Source organism: Camelina sativa, chromosome 5 (genome assembly GCF_030686135.1).
Source record: "Camelina sativa cultivar CO46 ecotype springtype chromosome 5, ASM3068613v1".
Classification (NCBI taxonomy): domain Eukaryota; kingdom Viridiplantae; phylum Streptophyta; class Magnoliopsida; order Brassicales; family Brassicaceae; genus Camelina; species Camelina sativa.
In genome coordinates, this window is record NC_141884.1 from 22,192,645 (window position 1) to 22,211,430 (window position 18,786).

Consider the following 18,786-nt stretch of genomic DNA (forward strand, 5'->3'; position numbering starts at 1 on the left):
GTCAAATCTGAAGGCGGATTGTCTCGGTCGATCGTCCAGATTGCAACTCTCTGCAATTTTTTTTGTAAACTATTTTTCTGTGGTTTGGGATATCATTCTTAGAGTTTTATTCTAAGATTTTGAGAATTAACACTCAAATCACATAGTTGTAGATAATTCATGTTCTCATTTATATGGATAATGTATTATATTCCAATATATATATATATATATATATATATATATATATATATAGATATAATTTTACAGATTCTAATACATTTTGAATTTTAATCATTAATACAAATTTAAATTTTTAAAAATGTAGCCAAAAAAAAACAAGTTAATGTAAAAAAGTTCATCTTGAATGATATATTGCATATTATACTTTTTGAGCTTACCCTTTCTAGCCTATTGGTGCATTTTTAATCTTTAACTTAATTTGGTCAATTAATAAAGAGGGCTAAAGTGTTTTAATACACTGTAAATACTGAACACTACTGGATTATTTTAATTTTAAAATTTTATCACACTCGAATTTTCACTAACTGCGGTGAAGTATAAGTTCATACTAAAACCGAGCATCCATAGATCTGTTTACTTCATCAATTAAGCATCTCACTTCCTCCATCCCTCTTTAAGATTTCAAATGCCTCTTTCACTGCCTACAATGCATTAAAAGAAACAGTGGTCAGTTAACAGAATACTATGGAAAAAAAAAAGTAAATAAGAAAGTCAATAATTAGTTAAAGTTCAAACGCTAAAGTCTCCACTTGTAAACATATGATTAATTCCGAATAATTAGATCATAACCTACCTCAACTAGTCTGGGTTCAGTGCTTGAGTGGAGATAGCGAGTGACTCTCTCCCTCTCCTTTTCTAGACACTCCTCAGACTGCAATATATAAGATTAGTGACGTTAATATATATTTCCTTTCCTGATATTGACTGCTAACATAGTCGGAGCTAGGCACACCTTTAGCATGTAATATATATATATATATTATTTCATAAAAATACATTTAAAACATATGTTTTACAAAAAAAACTAATCCAAACCAAATCTTATATACAAAAACATCAACTACTCTGTCTTAGACAAAACACTCCTCTTCTCTCTAATCTCTTCAGCTCTCTCTTTTGGGTTCTTGCTCACTCACCACTGGTTCTGCATAAAAGTAAACAGTTTGAAGAGTTAAGGATGGTTAATAACTGTATCAAGAGATCACTCACCTTAACTGAATAAACCATATACTAAACCGGATCAATTTATAGAAACAAGACTCACTAACCTCAATATCTGTAACTTAAAGTAAGCGGCACTATCCCAAAAACAGTAGCTTCCAGATTCACCCTACAAAGCAGCACTATCCCAAAAACAGTAAAAGGAACAAAAAGAAAAGTAAAAACTATAAATCAGATTGTTTACTGCAACAATCGATTCTCAATATTATATAGAACACAACATATCATAGTCAAATACTCAAATAAATACAGAAAATAGCTTTTTATGTAAAAAAGATACATTCAAATCTCCATCCTCACCTTCTTACATGCCTCGATACACTTACAGCTCATAGGTTCCTCCTGCTCGATTTCCCTATCAGAATTAAACATTCATAACTCTGTTTACAATATGAACAGAAGAATAACACAAGCAAGAACTCACTCACCATTGATGCTAACCCAACGTCGAATCCAACAATGCCCTGAACACATTCAAAACTTATATGAATGACTTATATTAAGAAACACAAGTTAGTTGCTGATAGCAAACACACTTATAAATATAAACCAGCCAGCAGACCTCTTTGTAGTTTAATCGCATGAAGCTCTCTGTCCTTATCTTGATTCCATTGTAATCATTGGGCTCGAAGCTCAATCTCCACCTGATGTAGGTTCTCTTTGTAGAAATGTTATCAATTTGCTGCTGCAACAGCTCACCATACATAGTAATCAAATAGTAATCCAAATCAACAGCTCTCTTCCATTTACAAAAAAGTATAATTTTCTACTCTCCAATAAGCAAGACAATTAAGCGGACTTGCAAAAACAGAAGTAACTAACCTAGTATATGGTTCTCTCATATGTCTGGTTAGCTTCAACTGTTCTAAATCCTGCAACAGATTTGACAAAGGAAATGAACCATTAAGATACAACTGACAAATATACCTCCAATGGTAAAGTTCTTAATTTTTTTTTTAAAACTTGCTTTAAAAAAGGAAGAAGAAGCAGCTTGAACTTCAAGCAAGAAACATGACACACAAGAGAAAGCTTACAAGGTTGGGATATTTGGTGCTAGGTGCAGAAAAAAGAGCTGCAGTGTGAACCAAATGGTAAAGAGAAGTCGTTTGCCACACCTTAAATAAACATAAAATCGGAGCCAGCAAGCAAACCGGAGCCACAATGAGGCTAAAAATTACTATATGAGCTAAAACCATTGTTCCAATACAAGAATGTGTTCACGGTTTGTTATCATTGAGACGTGATGACTAATTCTGATTTGAGATTAAAATATAGATGTAACATGAAGAAGGGAGATTCTTTTGTAAAAGGAAGAAACATACCATGTCATTCTCCTTCTTCTTCTCAATTAGCTTTACGACCAATATTGCTAACTCTTTTGGAGGCCATACCACATCATCATATTCATCATCTACATTCAAAATCTATGTTAATATGTGATTAAGAATACTGTAACCATCAAGGATAAGACATTAACAGGAGAGTGGAGACTAACATTACATGTAATCAACTAAAACTCATTATATAGTTCTTGTCAAAGGATGACTCAAATGTGGTTTGGCATAAGGAACATAACTGAACACTACAACATCACCACACACAAACTTGTAATCCTTGAGGCAAATTTTGTCCACAAGTACAAAATCATCTGCACCAACAATTGAACATCTAATAAGAAAAGAAGAATAGACCAAAAAATGCAAGAGTCAACTTTGAACCAGTTTTGGCTAAAGGACACTCACCTAAATAAGAATTTTTCTGGGGATTTATTGTCGGAAACCATCTGCAACAAAATCCACAAGGCTCCAGAGTTAATAAAGCTTTTAAATAATGTTTTCAAATACAAAATGACATAATCTATCAATTGCATCTTACAATAATCTTAAATAATTCCCATTCCAAACCAGACCCAATACAGTTATACCAGACTTAAAACCATAGTATTGTCAAGCAGCATGAACCGATCTTGTGAATCTAACCGTAATTAAACTATGCTAAACTAATTGAACTAAACCTAATTGATTCATGGAGATGCAGCTTAAGCCGTTTGCCGTTATAAAAAAAAATCGTACCAATAGAAAGAGATTGGAACATCGAAAGAGAGATTGAATCATTGACCATCGATTAGTGTTGGGTTGTTTCTCGATTCTCCTCTAAATTCACGTGCAAGGAACAATACACTTGTCGTAGACCGTATCATCGTCTTCACCAGTCTCAGTGGGCAACCTCATCCCGTTTCCGCTGTAACGAACGACAAGAACGTCGCCAGAATCAGCAGATCCGATGGAAGACTTCAATTCACATCAAATGGTGAAACGGCATGGATCGTGAGCTAAGGAGAAGATCAACCGGTGGAGATGGAGCGTCCTTGACAGCGCGGAAGAGAGATTAATAGGTTTAATCCATAAGATAGAAAAACGTGTGGGCCTGAATTATCTCTGGAAAACTTTGGGCTAAGTCCAATCCGAAAATTCAAAATAAAAAGAAGAAGTTGCTCCAGGAGTGAGTAAAAGTTAACTTTATATATATAGATATATCAAAAATTCAAAATTGTAATATTGTTTACTTATTTCAATTTTAAGTTGTTAATTTTACAAGAAAAATGATTACTTTTATATAAGATAAAAAATATGATTGTGAAAATTATACAACTAACTACTGTTTCTAGAAAAATGTAAACACTCACCTTTACATAAAGAAATAGATTGTTGAAGTAAAAGATTTAAAATAAAAATAGATCGTTTCATATTTTTTTTACCAATCAAATAATTTATTTAAAACGACTGCTGTTGTAACATATAAGATAGGAGTATGTAAGATTAACGTATGTGTTTTTGTAATTATAAAAATGTTAAAGTGAAGAGACATATAATAGATTATTTAATATGTTCATGAAGACTATTTGTTGGTAGTAGTAAAGAATAATGAGTATATTTTAACTGTAAAATATATTTTTGTGTACAAATACACTTCAATTGGTAATGCAGATAGTAGATTTGTAAATTGATATACATTAGTGTATTATAGCAAAAAAAAATAACTATTTTCTATAACTAAAAGTTTATCTCTTTACTTTTATACATTGTGTTTACTTACGAAAAGAATTAAATAAATATATATTCTTTGTTAAATTTAATTTAATTTTAATAAATTTGAATTCATCTACAACAATTTTCTTAACTAAAAGTGTTTATTATTTTTTTTCATGCAAACAATAAATTAAAGAAAATTCCTTGGTTAGTTGCCCAAGAACGGACAAGAGAACGGAGGGAAGGGGTTTACAAAAGAAACTTCAGAGATAAGAGAACGCGAAGAACGGACAAGACAATTCACCTTCGTATTTGACGCACGCGGGATCCAAGAGATGGAGAATAGTTGGAAGGACTCATCGAGCACGTTGGAGAAGGACGGCCAATCTTTAGGGGACTGGACCATAGTGAGTAACTCAGCACAATCAGTCTCGAAATGTTGACAAGCGATCCCTGCAGCACGTATCCGCTCCATGCCTAATACAACGCTTCTAACTCCGAATGTAGGGGGAGGGGCTCCATCTTAGACTTGGCCCCCAACAACAAGGTTCACTCCTCACCAACGCAACACCACCAGTCCAATCCTGAATGCACATTGGTTGCTTTCAAAGAACCATCAATTAGAAGCGCCGGGATTGGAGAGCCTTTGTTTTAGAGTTAGAAGACCAAGGTGAGCTCGAATGATGTTCTTGATCTCCTGAATCAATGCCGAGGCTGGACGGGAGATAGATGAATGAACTCGGGAGTTGTGTTCTTTCCAGATGGAGTACACTGATGCTTGGTAAAGTAATCGAAGTATCCAAGTAATGTTTTATCCCTACATGGATTCTTCAACCATCTGACCCCATCTTCAAAGGTAGAAGGAAGAGAAAGATGGACTTTACCAGTAAAATGATGCCAGACCTCCTTCGTATATGAGCAATCAAAGAATAAGTGCTGACGAGTTTCATCTATAAAGTTGCAGAGAAGACAAGTAGATGGGACCGCAAAACCCCATTTTACCAACATATCTCGAGTAAGCAGCATGTGCCGAGAGTTTGACCAAGCTATGAAGGCATGTTTGGGAATTCTACCCTTAAACCACACCGACTCAAACCAGTCAACCTTAATTCCAGGAGGATGTAGATGAGTCCAGGTATCAGCTGTAGAGAAAGAGTTAGAGGGAGCCGCATCTCCAATCTTCCAGAGGTAAGAATCAAAGAATCATCCTGAGCTTCCGGTTCCAGATTAACAACTAATGAAGACGGGAGACAGGATTTGAGCGACTGAATAATGGGATTCCGGCTCATGCTATTGCAGATGAGTCCAGGTATCTATTGACTTTTATAGATAGTTGTTACTTACTAAAAATATTTATTTTATATTTTTTGTTAAATTTAGTTTTATTTTAAAAAATCTAAACCCGCACTTCGGATGGGTCCTAATCTAGTTATTTATACATATGCATCAAAATTGTATTGATATTCAAAAATTAAAACTAATCTTATATACTTATCGTCAATCACAAACACCAGAACTAATGAGACTATTTATTACTTATTACACTATTTATTCAAGGAAAACAAAAAATAGAGTGGGGCACGTGTCACACCAACGGTCAACGTGCTCCGCCACTGTACCAATCTTTGATAGTGACGAAGAGTTGCGTAGAAATAAACGAAGACGCGGGAGGCTAAGGAAGAAATTAAAGAAATTAACGAAGACACGGGAAGACACGAAGACAAGTAGAAATACGTGTACTTGGCCAAGAAAATATTCAAAATTTTGGCGGTGCGGTCAACTGAGCAGTGAAGAATATAGTTAAAACTGAAATTTATTGAATTATATAAATGTCATATAACATTATTTGCAGTCTTAGATGATATATGTGACGTTCAAACAGCCTTTTTGGTGGGTTATCTAGAACACAAAGGTTTCGTAATGAACACAAAAATTAAAAGCACAACTCACTTTTATTTAGTTTAAAAAACTCTCTCAAAACTTAAGCTCTCAATCTCTCTTCTCACAAAATCTTATAAGTTATGTCACATCTCAATATATCCTTATATAACCTTTTCTTATTCCTAATCCTACTAGTACTTAGATAACTCCTAAGTACATTAGACCTTATCTCTTAGTAAACACAATTATTCTAGGATTAGGACTTATCTTCTCACTCAAGGCTTCTTCAAGCTTATCCCAACAATCTCCTCCTTAAGCTTGGAGACTGTCTTTGTCAGGTCATGCACTCCCATGAGACTCCTCATCTCTCTGAACTTTGTCTTGTCTAAAGCTTTAGTAAGAATGTCGGCTCTTTGCTCATTTCCTGGAACATGTTCTACCTCAATCTGGCCATTCTCAACTCTTTCTCTTATAAAATGATAACGCATGTGTATGTGCTTGCTCTTACCATGAAAGACAGGGTTCTTTGTAAGAGCAATCGCTGATTGATTATCAATTCGTATGATTACCTTCTCTTCTGCAGCTCCAGTGATCTCAACCAGTAAATCTTGTAACCAAACAGCTTGCTTAGCCGCCTCTGTTCCAGCCATGAATTCCGCTTCGCAAGAGGACAATGTCACCACATCCTGCTTCTGTGAGCACCATGTTATCGGACTATCACCAAGGTAAAAGATATGTCCCGAGGTGCTTCTTCCATCATCTTCATCAACATTATGACTACTATCACTGTAGCCTATTAGCCGAGGCACCTTCTTCCGTCCATACGATAGTCCAAGAGTAGTGGTTCCCCTAAGATACCTCAAGCACTGCTTCATAGCTGCACCATGCGACACCCGCGGACTTTGCATATAACGACTGAGAATCCCTATGCAGTACGACAGGTCCGGTCTAGTGTGCAAAAGATACCTTAGACAACCAACATTTTTCCTATATGTCGTTGCATCGATCTCCTTTTCCTTCTCTGCTTTAGACATCTTCAACTCTGGTTCCATTGGTATGAGCACAGAATTGCATTGTGCCATTCCGGATTCCTCCAAGATCCTTTGAGCATAGCGAGCTTGACTCAACGTGATTCCATCTTGATGTTGGTTAACTTGCATCCCGAGGTAGTATGTTAGTCTTCCAAGGTCACTCATTTCAAATTTAGAAGCCATCTCCTCCTTAAATTTGTTAACCACAACCAGACTTGTTCCTGTTACAAATAAATCATCTACATAGACACCAATGATAAGTAAGTTAGAGCCAATGTTCTTCCGATACACCGAAGGTTCCTTTGAGCATTTTACGAACTGCAGCTCCATTAAAATCTGATTTAGCTTATTGTTCCAGGCTCTAGGTGCCTGTCTTAGTCCATATAGAGCTTTATGGAGCTTGTAGACCTTCCCTTCACTACCTCTTTTCTCAAACCCCTCTGGTTGTGATACATACACTGTTTCCTTAATCTCACCATGAAGGAAAGCTGTCTTGACATCAAGATGATGTATCTCCCAACCATGTGATGCAGCAAGATCAATAAGCAGTCTGATGGTTTCAATTCTAGCAACTGGAGCAAACACTTCTTCAAAATCTACACCATACTTTTGCACATAACCTTTGGCAACAAGTCTTGCTTTATACTTGTTGATACTACCATCACAATTCCTTTTTAACTTGAACACCCACTTTAAACCTATTGGTTTTGCTCCAAAGGGTAAATCGACCAGTTCCCATGTTCTAAGCTTCTCTATCAAAGCTATCTCTTCCTCACACGCTCGTGTCCACTCCTTAGATACCATAGCTTCTTCAAAGTTCATGGGTTCATTATTAAGTGTTAATAACAGAAACTCACCCTCTTCCTCTGCAAGTAAGACATAGTCTTCTAAATATTTTGGTTTAACACTTGGTCGTGTTGACTTTCGCAATATAGGTTCTGTCGAAATATCTGCAGGTAATGTTGCAGTCTCGTGGATTTGTTGCTCTGTTTCCTCTGTTTTCTTTCTGTGTGTCCCTTTTCCTTTGTCATCAAGAATTTCAACACTATCGGTCTCGCTCCCAGTATCTTTATCAATGTTCACAACTACAGTCTCATTTTTTCTGATATCTTGGAGTCCATGATTCCCAAATATGCCAAAATTGATTCTGAAGCTCTCATCTGTTTCTTCATGTGCCATATTTTTAACCCAATTCCAACCTCTTGTTTTGTCGAACACAACATCTCGACTCACTACGATACGTCTTGTCTGTGGCTCTAGCAAGCGATATGCCTTAGAGCCAGGTTCGGTTCCCAGGTGAACTAACTCTCTTGTTCGATCATCCAACTTTTTTAGGTTCGGTTTCTCTACTTTGGCATAAGCAATACACCCAAAGATTCTAATGTGTTCGACTGAAGGCCTTTTGTCACGGAAGAGTTCATAAGGTGTCATGTCCTTCAATGCTCGTGTTGATACTCTGTTCAATAAGTAGGTCGAGTGTCTAAGAGCTTCTCCCCAAAGATAGTTAGGCATACTCATATGCTTTAAGATGCTTCTAGTCATCTCCATCAGGGTCCGGTTTCGTCTCTCCACAACACCATTCTGTTGTGGAGTGTAGGGTGATGTTAAATGTCTCTTAATGCCTGCATTTTCACAAAACGAATTAAACTCTGTAGACACAAACTCTCCCCCTCTATCCGTTCTAAAGGTTTGAATCTTCTCAACAACATCCTTCTCAACCATAGCCTTGAACTTATGAAATTTGTGAAAAGCTTCTCCTTTTTCTTTTAGTAGCATTGTCCACATGTAACGGGAGAAGTCATCAATGATCACGAAGATATATCTGTTCCCTGCAGGCGTACTTGGGGTAATACGACCACATAGATCTCCGTGTAAAAGTTCTAATCTTTGTTTAGCTCGAAACATAGTTGCCTGAGGGAATACCTGCCTTGTTTGTTTCCCAAGAAGACACGATCTACAGATTTCTTTTCCAGCAGAAACCTTTGGTGCTCCCAAAACAAGTTCCTTCGCTAGCATTGAAGTTAAGGTTGCATAATTGATGTGGCCTAACCTCGCATGCCACTTACTTGGCTCACTAACATCCACAAGAAACAAACTGGTATTGTCTTGAAGTCTCATCTGGACTTTGTATAATCTGTTTTTAGATTTCTCTGTTTTTACAAGTAAGTTCCCTTCATCATCTCTCATAGTCAAGTAGTTTCCTCTCAGTCGAATATCACACCCTGCTTCGGTGGCCTGACCTAGGCTTATAATATTGCTCTTGAGATCAGGAATGTAATACACGTCTGTCATAGTCCTTGATTTTCCATTCTGATCAACAAAAGCAATTGTTCCTTTTCCTCGAATGTCAATCCTAGAGTCATCACCGAAGCGGACTTTACCAGTTATAGAGCTGTCAAGTTTGTTGAAATACCTTCTATCCCCAGTCATATGGTTGCTGGCTCCGTTGTCGAGATACCATATATTATCACTGCCTGCAATCGTCTCAACCTTACTTGATATGCGATCCTTCTCGTATTTGCTTGGTATACAGTCTTTCTCATTAAGGTAGACAACTTCGTGCATCAACAATTCATCTGCATCCTCTGTATCTTTATCTTTGTTGTTACTCTCTTCTGTTTCCTGTAACTTGAGCAAACGATCTGGACAGTGTGAAGCAAAGTGGCCAGTTTGATCACATCGAAAACATGTAACTTGTGACATATTTCTTCCACCGTAGCGTCCTCTTCCTCGTCCTCTATAGAACGATCTTCCACCTCGACCTCGTCCTCTAAACCCTCCGGATTCATTACTGTAATCTCTGTATGGCTGATTAGTTTGTGAATCTCGGTATTGTTGATTAGGTTGTGATTCCGTGTACATCAGTTTTCCTAGTTCCTCTTGAACTTCCTCTTCTTCACGAATACGTTCCTCATAAGCTTTCAATCTGCCAACAATGTCTACAAAGCTGATGGTGTTTAAATCTAGAACTTGTTCTAGAGAAGCAACTATCTGGATGAATTTTTTTCGAGGAAGGCTGCTCAGAAATTTCTTGACTATCTTCGACTCTTCTATGTTAGCTCCTAGAGCAGCTGATTGTGAAGATATCGTGGATAACTTTCCTGAAAAATCATCAATGGTTTCAGATTCTTTCATCTTCAGTCTTTCAAACTCTGCCATCAAAGTTTGAAGTCTTGCTTCTCGAACTCTTTCAGCTCCAACGTTCCTAGATCGAATTGAATCTCACACTTTCTTAGCCGTATCAAGTTCTCCAACTTGAAGCGTTAGACTTTCCGGTATTGATTGGAATAATAACGCCATAGCTATATCATTATGATCTGGATTAATCTGCTCGGTCTCAGGTTCGATGGCATCCCAGACTTTGTGTACTCGAAGAGCAATTCTCATCTTCATCGCCCACACGGTGTAATTAGTCGATGTTAGCATAGGACAAACAATAGAAGGAGATCCTCCTCCTTCCTTAGGTCGTGATGTTGCTACGGTAAGCTCGGCCATGTTTTCTTGGTAAAAAACTCAAGCTCTGATACCAAATCTAGAACACAAAGGTTTTGTAATGAACACAAGAATTAAAAGCACAACTCACTTTTATTTAGCTTAAGAAACTCTCTCAAAACTTAAGCTCTCAATCTCTCTTCTCACAAAACCTTATAAGTTATGTCACATCTCAACATATCCTTATATAACCTTTTCTTATTCCTAATCCTACTAGTACTTAGATAACTCCTAAGTACATTAGACCTTATCTCTTAGTAAACACAATTATTCTAGGATTAGGACTTATCTTCTCACTCAAGGCTTCTTCAAGCTTATTCCAACAGGTTACACTTACACGTTCTTTCTCGTCATGTGAGTCCAAAACTTTATCCGACGGATGGTATATATTACATCCAGAAAGTTTTAAAACTTGTGTACCGGTGCTACAAATCACCAAATGTATTTTCCGTGCTTTGTCCTCACAATCACACGGTACCAACAATCATTTTCTAGTATTTCACCCGTTGTGAAATTTTTCTAGTTCGAACACCCTTAACTATGGAATTATCTCGGATGGTTTACTAAAAAATAAGTGCACTTTAGTAACCAAATCAATTATTTTAAACTTTTCTACATGTCCTACGATAATTTTTGAAACTGGGATGTTACATCTAGTAGGCATTAATGATTTACCATGTTTAATAATATAATGCATATCTAATTTTGTTTGTTTATTTTGAGTAGTATATAGCAAGTAATAAAATATAAATTTGGTTATATTACAAAATGATTTATTTTAACAAACAGAGTTGAATACATTGACATTTGAAAATATGAAGAAGAATATAAATATTCTTTCTAAATTACTCTAGCTTCTCAATTCCTCCCTCTCTTCTTAAGGTTTCAAATGCCTCTTTTGATGCCTACAAAATGCATTAAATGAAATTATGGTCATTCAATATTATATGATACTGTGGAAAAAAAATTAAGATAGAGGTTAACATTCACACCTTATGGAAGAGGGTGTGGTTCTGAAAACACTTAATGACATAGACCATGTACTTGTCTTGTAGCTCATTTACTACCTGAAGCCATGAAAGGGAATAGAAAATTCTTAGCAATCAGAAAGGGACTAAGGGAGTAAACTAACATCTAATTATAAAATTTTCGACTCCACGTACAGAGCACAAATAATATGAACCTGATTAGTAGATACCTCGTCGGTTTTTTTTTACAAGGGAAGTCCCTTCTTCAATGATATGCTATATATATAAATCTTCAATTAAAGCCAATATTGTCATGAATCAATTAAAGATCAATATTTGGAAACAAATTACAGGTGAGTTTAATATAAAAACAAAACCTGCTTGAATAAGTATGCAATAGGTTCCAACCCTTGAGGGATTGGATGATAAAGCCTGTACATCCTAGAGAGATCATCCATCTAAAAGTAATATAGAAATTAAGAGTTAATTGAAGATGATAATTTGCTTAAGAATATAAAATAATAATAATAATAAAAAGTGGTATACCTTGTAATCTCTTAGCAAAGCACGGCATCCTGAGTGCTCATTTTCTAGAAGCTGTTTTGCAACCACTACCAACAATTCATTTTGTACTTTCTGCATTCAGAAACAAAACAAACACTATAAGTGTTTTGCATATATACATCTAATCAATTATAATTCAGAGAATATGTGTTACAACCAACCTCAACTATTTTGGGTTCAGTGGTTGAATGAAGGTAATGAGTGACTCTCTCCCTCTCCCTTGTCAGATACTCCTCAACCTGTTATAAAATTACTGACGTTAATAAATATAACCGAAGGAAAAACACAGTCCCAAGAATGGTAACTGGAGGAGACATGCCTTTAGCATGTAATCAGGACAAAAATCATCCTCTATCCACTTTGATGCCTTGGAAGAATAGTAAGAAGCAGTATCTTGAAGCAAGAATATTTCAAAATCATCTTCATATGTTTCCAAAGTTCCCATCCCATTCTTCACATAGACATCTACTAAGCTTTTCACTAGTTCCCTATCAATATCTTCGCCCTCCCGTTCTTTATGAATCTGGCAAATACCATTTGTGTTAGATAGAAACAACAATTATAGGCTGAACCAGACATTTTTTCATTACTGATACCAAATTCTTACAAGTGTTAATACAGCTTCTTTGGCAGTGGAGTGCAGCTCACGATAAACCTGAGGTAAATAATTGCATATCGAAGCTTACAAAAAAGGTTCACAGGCAGTGAGAAATTAGAACATATAGGAATTTTCATGACAAACCAGGTCGTGGAAGCATGTCAAACCAACTTCTCTCAGTGTTAGAATGGCGCCGCCTCTCCGACAAACGAAGTCACGGTCAATATAATTAAAGAATCTGGCTAACCATCTAACAAAAACATTATGTTTATTCCACCTCGTTACAAGCTCTTCTAACATATATTCATCATGCTTCTCCCTTAAAGAAGGCAACACCTAAACAACACATAAAAGAAATATTAAACTGCTGGATTAGGGATTTTTTTAACATGTCTTATTTGCACAATATCCAAGAATCAAGCCAAGACATAAAACTTTGGTACTCACTGTTTGGATATATAGTATAATCTTCAATTACTTGGCGAAACTTATCATAAAGCTGTTGTGAGTAATCATCATCGGTACTCTGAATGCACATACTGTAGATAGTCCTGTTACATACATAAGAAGCTCCTGTTGTAGGTACCCGTACGTATATATAGAGCTGTTCACAAACAAACATTACATATGAAGGCTTACGTACGTGTATAATTTCATATAATGCGTAACTTCAAATGGTGGTTCAGGCTCTCCTTCTATAATTTTTATTAGCTTGGTAATACCTTTCTGTATGTAAGACCATCCTTCCTGAAAGTTAAGGACCATCCTTCTTGAATCTGTTTCAAGCTATCTTTTCTTTTTTGATAAGTTCTTTCAAGCAATCTTGAGTAATCAAATTTTTTAATAAAGTAATAGACATAATTAAGATAACTGCAATAGAGTTTAGCTCTTGAAAGATAATCATTATCGGTACTTTAGAAACCACCTTAACGTTCGACACTAACCTTACCGCGAACCATAAACTAAAACTAATCAAGAGTTATAATTTAAAGACATTTTTTCAAAAAAAAAAAAAAAAAATTATTTAAACACATAAAAGCGGAGGTAAAAACTAAGACGTCACGTACCTGAAGATTCTGAAGATTTAGGAGTATCGAATCCGATTTCACCACGATTAACTATAAGAATCGTGAACAGTTGATTGTGAAGTGCGCGTCGTAGTAGAGAAACGTAGGTATAGAGCTAAGGAAGAGAACTATTTTAACCTTTTTTCGTTAACAGTAGGAAAAAGAATATATTTTATAATATGCCACATAGGTTTTTTTGAACAATACTTGGGTTCACCCTAGGGTGAACCTCTCCATTCACCCCCTTATAAGATAAGGAAATAAAATCTGTATATATTATTATAAAATTAAAAAAATTTAAACCGCTCTTTAATAAACCCAAACCAACATATATAAAATCTAAACCCTAACCATCTCATTTGTGAACCCAAACCGATATATAATTTCGTTCTACTTGTAAAATCTAAACCCTAACCATCTCATTTGTGAACCCAAACCGACATATAATTTTGTTCTAATCGTGAAATCTAAACCCTAACATCTCATTTGTGAATCCAAACCGACATATAATTTTGTTCTACTTGTAAAATCTAAACCTTAACCATCTCATTTATACCCAAACCGACATATAATTTCATTCTAATTGTAAAATCTAAACCCTAACCACCTCATTTGTAAAACCAAACCGACATATAATTTCGTTTTAGTTGTAAAATCTAAACCCTAACCAATTCATTTGTAAACCCAAACCGACATATAATTTTATTCTAATTTTAAAAATCTAAACCAAGCTAATATTTAAATTTTCTTAATTAAAAGTATACAGAATTTGTTTCCTTAATTTGATTTGCTTTTTAATTTAATTTTGATTTATTTTTTAAATGAAATATTAGATGGAAGATTCTGATTGGCTGAGAGAAAAAGGGATGAATGGAGAGGTTCACCCCTAGGGGTGAACCTAAGTATTTTTCGTTTTTTTTATAATTTATAATGAGTATTATCAATCTGTACCCACAGAAGACTTGATAATTAGTTCTCTCTCCTACACCCTGTTTGACATATACGTATAGAGGCATGAGACAATAATAGCCTTAAATACTTTTTTTCTCTCTCTCTCTTTTTTGTTTTGGTCAAAAACCTTAAATGCATTTCTATATTATTTTATTTTTTAAAGGCCTTATCCCTTTGGCCAAAAGTTTCATCGTGACAAAATTAAAACAGAGTGAGGTTTCAACAACACAAAATCAAAACAGAGTCGTACACGGATGCGACGACGATGAAGATGATAATATATGTTTAAGTTTTCTGGCAAAGCGATGGTTAAGTTTTATTGACAAAATTAGTTGTGAGTGTTTGATGGTGGTGGTGGTGATTCTCTCGGTGGTGGTGATTCTCTCCGTTGCGGTAGTTACAGCTGAGAAATAGGTAGTGTTGTGAACTTAGATCAAACGAATCGGTGGGCTGAAACGGAGATGGAAACGGCAGAGGTGCCGTGAAATAAGGTTTTAGTGCTGTTAATCGATCAAAAAAGATGAATCGTCGATGGCTACTATTGTCACATTTTTGTGAGTTCAGTTTTGATGTGTAGATAACAAATTAATTAACAACATATATAAAATGTTAGCATATAAATTTAATCTAACAATTAAAGTATCTTGTAAATAAATATATCATAATATATAAAATAAGGCAATAACTACGTTATAAAAGTATACAAACAGATACTATCATATAATAAATAATTTAGCGTGATAAATATATTTTTACCAAATTATTTATAAACTTATCGCAGTAAAATGTGATTTACAATGATAAGTAAGTAAATAACCACAACTGAACAAAGTGTTTTTCTTGTTACTAGTTATTGATACAAGCCTCAGAATCCACCAAGACAAGACTCACGTACTCAAAGACTTAGAAGCTTGGCGGAAGCGATATGGTGGAAAGTAACCGGTTTGATGCTGATTCCACAACACCGAGGGCTAGAGAATATGATCCAAGAGCTATTCCTCGCAAGGATCAGAGACTCTACACGAAACCTAAGTTGTTTGATTCCACAAACTACCTAGAACTCGCATGAACAAGGATTTGATTCAAAACACAAAGTGTTGAAGCAAACTGAAATTTCTTATTATTCAAAAAACGTGTCTTCAAAGGTAAAACGTGATAGAGCTTATATAGAGGCTCAATTACAACATCTATATGCTGAAATAAAGAAAGAAATCTCCACAATTAATGCTAATTATGGTCGTTGAAAATTGAATGAGAATATCGGCCAAATCTGGAAAGTTGTGATCCACCTTGAGTCTTGATAACTTGGGGCCGAAGTTGTGGCTTCTTGGGACGTCTAGATACATTTTAGGAAGCTTCTGGATGGTCTTGAAAGTCTCACAAAGGCGCAACACTGAATAAGAAAAAGGCCGCTGTGTCATAAAGACAAACAGATCCAAATAAGGAAAGTTGCACTTTGGCTTTGTCAAGTGAGGTGGGGTGCATCCTAAGATGTGTGGTGAAGTCTCCAAATGATATAGAAGCTCTCCAGGACGCCAAGGGATGCTTTGGTTTGAGCCATTTATGGAAAGGTCCATTTTGAGTGATGATTGACTTGCGGAAGGGCTCCCTGAACCATGCCTTGAACTAGCTCGAAACAAAGGTGACTTTCTTTGATCTTCCACATTGGAATATGTGTAGGAAGATATGTGAAAGTAGGTTGCCTCATTAAAAACCTTTCTAGGTAAACCCATTGGGAAAAACCCTAGATAAGGGAAAAAGAGTGCAACGGTTCCATTCCAACGATATGATCTTTCAGCCCGTTGAAGGTCCGCATCACTTCTAGTTCCAGTGATCAGCTCCAAAGTATGTTTGTTTCTGATTCTTGCACATATCGGAAGGATATCGTAGTTCTCCTCAACTGGTATAAGCTGGTTCTCTCCAAAAAGTACTTCAGGCAGTTTATCGGGAAGTTCTTCAGGTTGTACATCAAGAAGTTTGTCATGTAGTACTTCAGCTACTGCTACAGCCAGTAATTCAGCTCCCGTTCTTACATCATCCCCTCCCCCTTGAATGAGTTTCGACCTCGAAACTATTTTATCTGGATCAAGAGAAAGCAAGTTAGCTTTCATGCGGTTTTGGGACTCTAAAGTCTTACCGTGGTATTGCTTTGCTTGATGGCGGATTGGTGCATCAGGTGGTTCATCTTGGAGCAGCATTGAGTGGTAGACTCCTTTTACGGCATTCAACTCTAGTGTAGGTGTGTGGTTCACCGTGATAGATACACCATGGGGTGTTATAAGTTGCTCCTTTTTAGCTCCAAAATCTGAAAGTGGGTCTTTTGGCAAAGACAAGTGCGTCATATCCGTGATTGGAGGAAAATAGGACTTATCAACATAGCAACTAAACCGTGTATTAGCACATACCTTTGATTTTGCTTGCATTGCACGAACTTCTTTTTGGTCTAATGGAGCAAGAGTAAACTTGCTGTTGTTGAGGCTAAACGAATAGTGATTGGTACGCCCATTATGTTGGACATCACGATCATATTGCCAAGGTCTACCAAGTAGAACATGCCCAGCTTGCATGGGTGCAACATCACACAAGACTTGATCTTGGTATTTTCCGATAGAGAATGGCACTTCGACTTGTTTTGACACCTTTATCTCCTCTTTGTCATTAAGCCATTTGAGCTTATACGGCCTCGGGTGATTAGTGGTGTTGAGTCCTAGCTTCTCAATAAGAGTAACACTAGCAATATTAGTGCAGGAACCACTATCCACAATTAAGTGACATACCTTATCCTTGATGGTGCAACGAGAATGAAACAAGTTTTCTCTTTGTTCAGGCTCATTCGTTGTTTGTTGGGCTGAGAGTACTCTTTGTATGACTAGCAGCTCGCCTTCATCGGCATAGATGGTGGTTGCATCGGCTTGCACTGGATCGACTTCATCTTGTGAGTCATAACCGTCGGTGGTGATCACCATGACTCCCTTGTTGGGGCACTCTTTCGCCACATGTCCCCTGCCTTGGCATTTATAACAAATTATTTCATGTGATCTTTGAGGGTTAGAGGACTTACCTTGCTCGGCATGGTGAACATTTGATTTGAAACGAGAATCAACAACAATGGATTTTCCTTTGTCTATAGTTTGCGGTGGTGGTGCTTGAACCGTTGTGGGTTGTGGCTGGCTCCACGAGGTGTCTTTGGCTTTAGTCCGGGGATTTGTCTTTTTTTTTATTTGTTGCTCACGTTGCATGGCGAGATGTAGAACTTCCTGTAAGGAGTGGTAGGGCTGCGCCTCCACTTTGCGTTGTATACGATCTTGGAGGCCATCTACAAACTGGGACATGAGAGACTCCTCGGTCTCCTCAAGCTCGAGACGGCTTCTTATGAGTTCAAATTCCTCATAATACTCTTCTACACTCTTAGATCCCTGAAACAAAGCACGAAATTGTTTTAGTAAATCGCGGTAATAATGAGGTGGTACATACCTTTTGCGAAGCTCAAACTTCATGTCAGGCCAGCGTGTGATTTGTTGGTATCTAAGCCTCCTCTTCTCAGCTACTTCTCTGTCCCACCAAGCTAGTGCATGATCCGTGAGACTTGCAACAGCTAGGGCTATCTTCTTTGGCTCTGTGTAGTGATAATACTCAAAGAGGTGCTCCATCCTCTTTTCCCATTCCAAGTAAGCTGAAGGATCAATTTTTCCCGCAAAGGTAGGTGCAGTGAGCTTCACTTCAGGTGGTAGGTTTCTCTCATCTTCACGAACACGGTTTCGGTCTCCTTGAGCTCTTCGATTGGGTTGATCAAAGGCCACGTGCTGCTGTTGAGGTTGTAAGTCTGGTGGTTCCTCTTCTTGATGAGGATCATAGTTGCCTCCTTGAGCTTCAGGCTGCAGGTTCCTTCCTTGGATGAGTGGTGGTGCATTCTGATTCATTTGCTCCAGTTGGATGAGCCGTGTTGACATGGTTGTCATGTTGACGTTCATAGTAGTGAGC

The 18,786-nt window shown here is 36.7% G+C and overlaps 1 long non-coding RNA gene and 1 pseudogene across 50 annotated transcripts; both read right to left on the reverse strand.

The window, feature by feature from the left end:
* Positions 1-401: 401 nt before the first annotated feature.
* Positions 402-3,669, reverse strand: LOC147944180 (uncharacterized). 50 transcript variants are annotated; one of them, XR_015557379.1, is made up of 13 exons: positions 3,297-3,666; positions 2,967-3,007; positions 2,720-2,872; positions 2,547-2,635; positions 2,259-2,339; positions 2,047-2,096; positions 1,787-1,909; positions 1,653-1,688; positions 1,525-1,566; positions 1,272-1,346; positions 956-1,147; positions 797-874; positions 616-644 (listed from the first exon to the last, which is right to left on the reverse strand). It is a non-coding gene; the product is annotated as an uncharacterized LOC147944180 (long non-coding RNA). The 50 variants fall into 50 exon arrangements; XR_015557372.1 differs by having other exon boundaries at positions 1,272-1,333; positions 1,525-1,579; positions 2,259-2,296; positions 2,725-2,872; positions 3,297-3,664; XR_015557364.1 differs by having other exon boundaries at positions 1,525-1,579; positions 2,725-2,872; positions 3,297-3,664.
* Positions 3,670-11,502: 7,833 nt separating this feature from the next.
* LOC104787175 (putative cullin-like protein 2) lies at positions 11,503-13,552 on the reverse strand (annotated as a pseudogene).
* Between the last annotated feature and the right edge of the window lie 5,234 nt (positions 13,553-18,786).